The sequence below is a fragment of the Cervus elaphus genome, chromosome 26, assembly GCF_910594005.1.
Source record: "Cervus elaphus chromosome 26, mCerEla1.1, whole genome shotgun sequence".
NCBI lineage: Eukaryota > Metazoa > Chordata > Mammalia > Artiodactyla > Cervidae > Cervus > Cervus elaphus.
This window is the reverse complement of record NC_057840.1, coordinates 22,242,778-22,252,304: the sequence shown is the minus strand read 5'-3', so window position 1 is coordinate 22,252,304 and position 9,527 is coordinate 22,242,778. Positions and strand designations below refer to the sequence as shown.

Sequence of the window (9,527 nt, the reverse complement as noted above, 5' to 3'; positions counted from 1 at the left end):
CCAAATATACAAAAATGTGATTTGGTATTTGAAAATTATGGTAAAAGAAATAGGAATTAACAGAAAACAAAGCCAAGGATATGTTATTCTTGGGTGATGCTCTTGAATAGTCTATTGGATTATAGCTCTCTTCCACTGAAAGAATTGTCTATGCAATCTCTCAATTAACACTTCTTCACACCACTTATATATTTTGTCATGGCTAGGATAATTACTGCCTGGAATTTAGTAAGTTACATAGAATATTGCAATACAAGCCTGTTGTGGCTTCTTTACCCTTGAGGCAGGGGATGTTTTTCCTGCCACCTCACATCTGTATTGTAATAAAGAAGTTCATCTCTATCAAGAGATTCAAACTTTCAGCAGCCTACACTTATGGTTTGACAAATAATTTTTTATTGACTCAATCAAATCACAGAGAGAATTGAGACATTTATTTCATTAACTCAAGAATTTAAGAAACTTCCTATTTCATGACATTCATAATCTAGTAGAATATAGTGATGAACAAAACCATCATGTAAAACAAATCCATGCATATTGGTGCATACAGAGATAAATTTATGTCAAAAGTACAACTTGAGAATGATTCATAATGACAGTAAAATATTTATAGAGTTTATGATGTACAAGACAGCTTAAAAATAGCTTTTAAAGTTTGAACTGTTACTGTCCTGAGTACTATCTGAGCCTACAGTATTTAGCACATGTAAAAACCATTCAATATCATGGTAATCCAAGTCTATGCCCTGACCAGTAATTCTGAAGAAGCTGAAGTTGAACAGTTCTATGAAGACCCACAAGACCTTCTAGAACTAACACCCAAAAAAGATGTCCTTTTCATTATAGGGGGCTGGAATGCAAAAGTAGAAAGTCAAGAAACACCTGGAGTAACAGGCAAATTTGGCCTTGGAGTACAGAATGAAGCAGGGCAAAGGCTAACAGACTTCTGCCAAGAGAACGCGCTGGTCATAGCAACCACCCTCTTCCAAAAACACAAGAGAAGACTCTACACATGGACATCATCAGATGGTCATCACCGAAATCCGATTGATTATATTCTTTGCAGCCAAAGATGGAGAAGCTCTATCCAGTCAGCAAAACAAGACTGGGAGCTAACTGTGTCTCAGATCATAAACTCCTTATTGCCAAATTCAGACTGAAATTGAAGAAAGTGAAGAAAACCACTAGACCATTCAGATATGACCTAAATCAAATCCCTTATGACTATACAGTGTAAGTAAGAAATAGATTTAAGGGACAAGATCTGATTGACAGAGTGCCCGATGAACTATGGATGAAGGTTCGTGACATCGTACAGGAGACAGGAATCAAGACCATCCCAAAGAAAAAGAAATGCAAAAAGGCAAAATGGCTGTCTGAGGAGGCTTACAAATAGCTGTGAAAAGAAGGGAAGCGAAAAGCAAAGGAGAAAAGGAAAGATATACCCATTTGAATGCAGAGTTCCAAAGAATAGCAAGGAGAGATAAGAAAGCCTTCCTCAGCAATCAGTGCAAAGAAATAGAGGAAAATAATAGAATGGGAAAGACTAGAGATCTCTTCAAGAAAATCAGAGATACCAAGGGAACATTTCATGCAAAGATGGGCTCAATGAAGGACAGAAGTGGTATGGACCTCGCAGAAGCAGAAGCTATTAAGAAAAGGTGGCAAGAATACACAGAAGAAATGTACAAAAAAAGATCTTTACAACCCAGATAATCATGATGGTGTGATCACTCACCTAGAGCCAAACATCCTGGAATGTGAAGTCAAGTGGGCCTTAGGAAGCCTCACTACAAACAAAGCTAGTGGAGGTGATGGGATTTCAGTTGAGCTATTTCAAATCCTGAAAGACGATGCTGTGAAAGTGCTACACTCAATATGCCAGCAAATTTGGAAAACTCAGCAGTGGCCACAGGACTGGAAAAGGTCTGTTTTCATTCCAATCCCAAAGAAAGGCAATGCCAAGGAATGCAAACTACTGCACAATTGCACTCATTTCACACGCTAGTAAAGTAGTGCTTAAAATTCTCCAAGCCAGGCTTCAACAGTACGTGAACTGTGAACTTCCAGATGTTCAAGCTGGTTTTAGAAAAGGCAGAGGAACCAGGGATCAAATTGCCAACAACAGCTGGATCATTGAAAAAGCAAGAGAGTTCCAGAAAAACATCTATTTCTGCTTTATTGACTATGCCAAAGCCTTTAGATTGTGTGGATCACAATAAACTGTGGAAAATTCTTAAAGAGATGGTAATACCAGACCACCTGACCTGCCTCTTAAGAAATCTGTATCAGGTCAGGAAGCAACAGTTAGAACTGGACATGGAACAACACACTGGTTCCCAATAGGAAAAGGAGTACGTCAAGGCTGTATATTGTCACCCTGCTTATTTAACTTATATGCAGAGTACATCATGAGAAACACTGGGCTGGAGGAAGCACAAGCTGGAATCAAGATTGCTGGGAGAAATATCAATAACCTCAGATATGCAGATGATACCACGCTTATGGCAGAAAGTGGAAAAGAACTAAAAAGCCTCTTGATGAAAGTGAAAGAGGAGAGTGAAAAAGTTGGCTTAAAGCTCAACATTCAGAAAACTAAGATCATGGCATCTGGTCCCATCACTTCATGGCAAATAGATGGGGAAACAGTGGAAACAGTGTCAGACTTTATTTTGGGGGGCTCCAAAATCACTGCAGATGGTGATTGCAGTCATGAAATTAAAAGACGCTTACTCCTTGGAAGGAAAGTTATGACCAACCTAGATAGCATATTAAAAAGCAGAGACATTACTTTGTCAACAAAGGTCCGTCTAGTCAAGGCTATGGTTTTTCCAGTGGTCATGTATGGATGTGAAAATTGGACTATAAAGAAAGCTGAGTGCCGAAGAATTGATGCTTTTGAACTGTGGCGTTGGAGAAGACTCTTGAGAGTCCCTTGGACTGCAAGGAGATCCAACCAGTTCACCTTAAAGGAGATCAGTCCTGGGTGTTCATTGTTAGGGCTGATGTTGAAGCTGAAACTCCAATATTTTGGCCACCTGATGCGAAGAGCTGACTCATTGGGAAAAGCCCTGTTGCTGGGAAAGATTGAGGGCAGGAGGAGAAGGGGACGACAGAGGATGAGATGGCTGGATGACATCACCGATTCGATGGACATTTGGGTGGGTGGACTCCGGGAGTTGGTGATGGACAGGGAGGCCTGGCGTGTTGTGGTTCATGGGGTCACAAAGAGTTGGACAGACTGAGCGATTTAACTGAACTTAACTGATAACAGTTATTATATATTAATTACTTACAACATGACAAGCTGACGATGATAGGCTATGGTAGACTAAGCACTTAATATACATTAACTTGTTGATAATGGTACTATTACTTTCCTGATTATTATCCCCACTTTACAGGTGAGAAAATCAAGGCACAATGCTGTTAAGTGGTAGAGGTATTAGGTTGACCAAAGTTATGGAAAATACAGAAAGTAAACCAAAGCTGTCTGTCTCAAAAGAACTTTTCTTAATTATTTCAAAATATCATCTCTTTGGTAAATAATCATTACATTTTTATTCATCAAATTTTATTGAATGAATCAATCCATAATCCATCAATGAATGAGTTAACAAAACAGCAAATGCACAATGAAAAACAAATCAGGAAATCCAGAAGTCATTTAGTTGAGTTCATCTAAAGATATGTACCATAGAGTATTTAGATTAAAGAACATATCTCTATTTTAAGGCTGAGACTACATGGTTTGGTTAATCCGTTGTTCACAAGAACAACCAAAAAAAAAAAAAATACCCACAATTTTCCTCATTTTGTATGTCTCAAACACAGAGAATGATAAAACCTCCTCCCCAACTTTACTTTCCTCACAAAGTGGGAGGAAAACTAGTTGCCTCCCAATATTTGCTTCTCTTAGCAGAATGAATTTAGATTCTTGGCACTTATCCATAATTATTTGAAACTCTTTAGCCAAATGCTATGAAGGAAAATAAAACTTCCATCTTTGAGATTTGAAATCCTTTTTAATTAACATGACTACATATAGGGGTACTAATTAGATTGGTGTAAAACTGATGGCAATGCCAAAGAGCATAAGTATTGATACTTAATAGCATTGGATGAAAGAAACTAATGAGTCAGAATGATTCTCAGAGCTCAGCATATAGAGCTATTAAAAAACTTATTCATGTAAATGAGGGGTTGATTACTTTAAGCCATCGCTATGAAGTTTTTAGAACGATCCATTTACATTCGGCTAACTTCTCATAGTTTTTGTAATAAATAAGATATCTTTGTATTTAATTTAGAAATACTTTAATTTCCTACCTATCATTATTCCATTTGCACAATAGGGAGAAAAGAAGACCCATATGAAGTTAAATTTTTGTGGGCATCTATGAAAAAATTTTTTTAACTTAAGGGTTTATTTTTATTAGACATATAAGCCAGATGTTCCTGGCTGCTGATAAGCATTTCAAGTTATGTTTATTTACAGAAGTTTAATCCCAGGAAGAACAATCAAGTGATTCTTGAGGTCGGAGTACTGAGTTAGTAATAGTCTTAAATATAAATCCGTCAGTTTGTTTATTGGGAAATAAAAGATCTTAGAATATTTACATTAAAAATTAAAACATACAAGTAGACACATAAATAGATGTTAAAGAAACACTGATAAGAAAACAAATATGGGAATAAAGCTCTGCTTGGTGTCTTTAAGTAATCTCAAAACATACTTTCTAAGCACTTACTGGTGGCTCAGATGGTAAATAATGGCTCAGATGGTAAATAATCTGCTTACAATGCAGGAGACTAGATTCAGTCCCTGAGTGGGGAAGATCCCCTGGAGAAGTACAGGGCAACCCATTGCAGTGTTCTTGCCTGGAGAATCCCCAAGGACAGAGGAGCCTGGAGGGCTACAGTCTGTGGGGTTGCAAAGTCTGACACAACTGAGTGACTAACATTCACTTTCAGTGCCTCCCTTTCGTGGTCCTCTTTTTTCACTTTCACTGGCATCTTTTGTTGTTCAGTCGCTCAGTTGTGTCCGACTCTTTTGGACCCAATGGACTGCAGCACACCAGGCTTCCCTGTCCTTCACCTCCTCCCAGAGCTTGCTCAAACTCATGTCCTTTGAGTCGGTGATGCCATCCAACCATATTTAAGTGATCTCAAAACATACTTTCTAAGCACTTGCTAGCTTAAATCCTTTACCTAAGCCTATCTTTTCTTTTAGCCATTTCAATCCAGAAATGAAAAGATAATTTTTATTTAAGATATTGATATTGTAACAAGCATTTATTAGATAACTAGATGATTCTCTAATGTTCTGAGAGGTTCAAAAAACTGTTTAAAATTAAATATTAAATCACTGAACCAGTTTCTGACATGAAGAAAAAATTCTTGCAATTTTTTTCCCCATGAACTAGAGGCTTTGGCAGTAGTAGTAAATAACATTACCCTCCAGGTACATGCTCACATTTTATTCTTCAGGTTTAAATAGTTTAAGTAATGTGTGATTAAAATACAGATTATATGCAGTATTTCTAAACTCTGAAAATGAAGTTAATCTATTAGAAAAGTAAGTCATACAGAAATCTCTTTAAAAGACAGCAAGCTACCAAAAAAATCATGATTAACATTTTGACAGAGATTTTTTTTCCCAAACCTCTAAACACACAGTGTATACAACAAAAGAATAATTTATTTCATAACATACTTTACTACTGTTTACAAAATTTATTTTCTGATTTTTTTTTGCTGATTATAAAAATGCAGTTGGTTTTTTTATATTGATCTTATAGCCCTCATGTTAAACTAACCTGCAAATTCTTATAATTTCTCTATAGATTGCATAATTTTATTCATATAGAATTCAGTGAATTAAGACAACTTAAACTTTTCCTTACAAATCTTTATACCTTTTTTATTTTTTTTTTCTTACACCATCTGTGTCCTTAAGTTCAATGCTGAATGGAAATGATGATATTAGACATCATTTTCCTAATGGTAATTTTTTTAAATGTTTCAAATATTTCACATCTAGAAAAATATGTGCTGTTTTTTAAAATTACATGTAGATGCTGAATTTTATCAAATGGTTTTCTCTGCATCTATGAAAATTATCATATTGTTGACCATATTGCTTTTCTCCTTCAATCTTTTATTGTGAATAGGTGTTCTTATGGTAAATTCATTTGCATTTTGGTGATATTTGCTAAGCAATCAGAGTCAATTATCATTTAGAGCTGGGCACTCTTAAGGTTAACACAAATTGTTTCAAGATTTGTTATTGCCTACAGATGGTCAGAATTCTTTGAAGAATTTTGCTATTATTCACTATATAGAAGTAGGTATGAATTAAGTAAACAATAAAATAAATAAGAAAATATAGCAAATATGTTTTTATGCAAAGAATTCTTGCCGCTTATCTGGAAATAAGAAAACAAATAGAAAAATGGGCTAAGATATAAAAAGGAATTACAGAAAAAGAAAGTCAAATTGCTTACAAATATACAGTGTGTGCATGTGTGCCAAGTTGCTTCATTTACGTCCAACTCTTTGCAACCCCATGGACTGTAGCCCGCCAGGCTCTTCTGTCCATGGGCTTCTCCATGCAAGAACACTGAAGTGGGTTGCCATGCCCTCCTCCAGGGGATATTCCTGACCCAAGGATCAAACTTGCATCTTCTGGGGCTCCTGCATTGCAGGCAGATTCTTTACTGCTGAGCTACCGGGAAGCCCAACAATGTATAGACAGATATTCAAATCCGTAAATGATCAGATAAACACATGTTAAAACAGTAGTTTGAAGTGTCTTTATACACATCAGATTGGCAAAAACTGAACATTTTTAAATACCAAATAGTTCATGCAGGAAAACAGAAATCCTATGTTCTTCTAATGGGACTACTGAACATTTACTTATCTATGCCCTAGAACTTCTGCCCTTGATGCATAATCCAGATAAATTATTACTCAAGATCGTAAATTTCACATACCAAGATGTTTCTTGGCCTTGTTTGTGATAGCAGAAAGTTGGAGGCAATCTACTGTCTACCTCTAGAGGAACAGACAAATAAGATGTGGCCCATACAGGTCATGGAATACTACACAGCTGTTAGAGGCAATCTAGATGCATGCCCTGCAACATAGGTAGATTTCTAACAGAAGGTGCTCAGGAATAAAACTAAGAAATGAGGTCTACAGCCCAGTGTATTTAGGTTAAAAAAAAAAAAAAACAGTTAAAACAATAACACTACATATTTTACAAAGATATACACAAATTCAAGGTTATAGATCAAACACCCTAGCACGATTTCCCCTGGGGAGAGGTGAATGGAAGTGGAAAATGGGGTTAAAAGAATAAGAAAGTAAAATGTGAATGGAGCCCTACAGCAATAATAGTGTGACTTGAATAGAAGAGTATGAGGAATTCGACCCCTTGCACTTGAGAGGGATGTGTGGTAAACGAACAAACGCGCATTAATGCAAAGGGTTATAAAAGGTACCTTGCTCATTTTTATCATTGACTTTGTCTATGGTTTGATACATTTTCCTTACAGACGCGATTACAGGAGAGTGCTTAATAAACTGGGCTCAGGCATGAGTCAGTCCTTAGTTCGAGTTCTTCCTCCACATAATTATTAACTGCATTCTTTAGGGCAAGTTACCTTCTTAGACTTCTAGTCAATTTTCTCATCTATAATCTGGTGACAATGATACTATAGAGTTTTCTGAATGCTGCATGGGAGATGAGATACATAAAGTACTTAGTGTAGTGTCTGGCATGAATAATTGTCCAATATATGATAGTAGTAGTTGTTATCATCATTCTAGAAACTTTGGTAACTTTCTGTTACTCACTTGATTTGTGTGATTTGTGTCCTTTTAAAAATCATTTTAATCAATAATTGAGATGAAATAATGATGCCATCCTTATTAAGCTAGGAGACCACAGAAGTCAAGAGGGCAGAGCTAGACAGAAACCCACAAACTGAAATGAACTGATGTTTCCCTGGCGGGTCACTGAGATGGAGTCAGTGGTTTGGCAAAGCATCCAAAGAGCCTGCCTACTGTACTCTCTGCGGTGTGTGATGGACAGGTTAGAATTTGGAACCTGACTAAGTGAAATGTATTCATGTGGTACAAGCACATGAAGATTTTGTATAAGGAATATGTACTTGTTTTGTGGAACTTTTTTTTTTCTTTTAACTGTTGGTAGTTAAAACTCCGAAGCAATGGAAAATGGGTGAACCAAACTATGAAGAAGAGGAGGAATTGTTGCACACAGTATTAGGAAAGACAGTATATACAGGAATTGATCATCACTGGAAAGAAGTTGTTTTTGCCACATGTGGATAGCAAGTAGACGTTTAGGATAAACAGAGTCAATCCTATATGTTCAATGACTTGGGGATTTGATGGTATAAATGGTGTTAACTTTAACCTAATTGAAACATTTCTCTTGGGAAGCTGTGCTTCTCACAGGAATATACTGTATGATATGAGGTATGCTATTTCTCTGAAAAAGATCATCTTGGATATGAGAACCAATACAATCTGCTGAAGCCCTATGGACGCTTTCATTCTTACTGCAGCAAATGAAGATGACTACTTATATACTTTTAATATGTATGCTCTGGACAGGCCTGTAATTGTACATATAGTTCATGTATCTGTGGGGCATGATGTGGATTATTCTACCACTGGGAAATCATTTGTGTCTGCTAGTTTTGATAAATCCATATGAACCTTACCTGTGGACAAAAGTCTATCTCACACAGAGAATGCAACATGTTATCTGCGGGATTTCCCTGGTTAAGATGCTGCACTTCCAGTGCAGGAGGTGTGGGTTTGATCCCTGGTCAGGGAGTTAAGATCCCATATACAGCAAGGTGGGGCCAAAAACAAAACAAAAAACCATGTTATCCATGTAAAATGCACTTTTGACAGCAAGTACTGCACATCATATATGGATATAATGAAATAAACATTCATCTATGAAAAACTAATGCTTTTGAAAAGTTGGGTGTGCTTACACCTTAAGAAAATACAGCCACAGATTATAACCAGAAATTAAAGGAGAAATTTCAACATCATCCTCACATGAAACGTGTCCCTTGTCACTAACATCTAACAAAACCTATTTACAGTCAGATTTAGGAACAGCACATCATGAAAGAAGCTTGTTGATGAAAGGAACTGAATCGTATCAAACATAGAAAGCCTGGGTCTATGCAGCTTGTGTCAGAGAAAAAAACACACAGTGGCAGTTGTGAAATAATATTTGGTATTCCAACCGATATTGATGTGTAATTATTTGCTATGTTTTGATTTGTAAACTCTACAAATAAAACTAATGGCTCTAGGAAAAAAAATGAAATAAACTTGATGTTACCAAGATAATAAATAACAGGGATTAACATAAAATTGAATAGCATGGCAAATCCAGAGTGATGAGAGCTGAATAAAAGCCTCATGTAAAAGACCCCAAGGATTTTCAGTCAATATGAATCCACAGAGCA

At 36.4% G+C, this 9,527-nt stretch overlaps 1 pseudogene; it reads left to right on the top strand.

Annotated features, from left to right (window-relative positions):
* The first annotated feature begins 7,488 nt into the window (after window positions 1–7,488).
* On the top strand, window positions 7,489–9,286 carry LOC122684117 (annotated as a pseudogene).
* The last annotated feature ends 241 nt before the right edge of the window (window positions 9,287–9,527 follow it).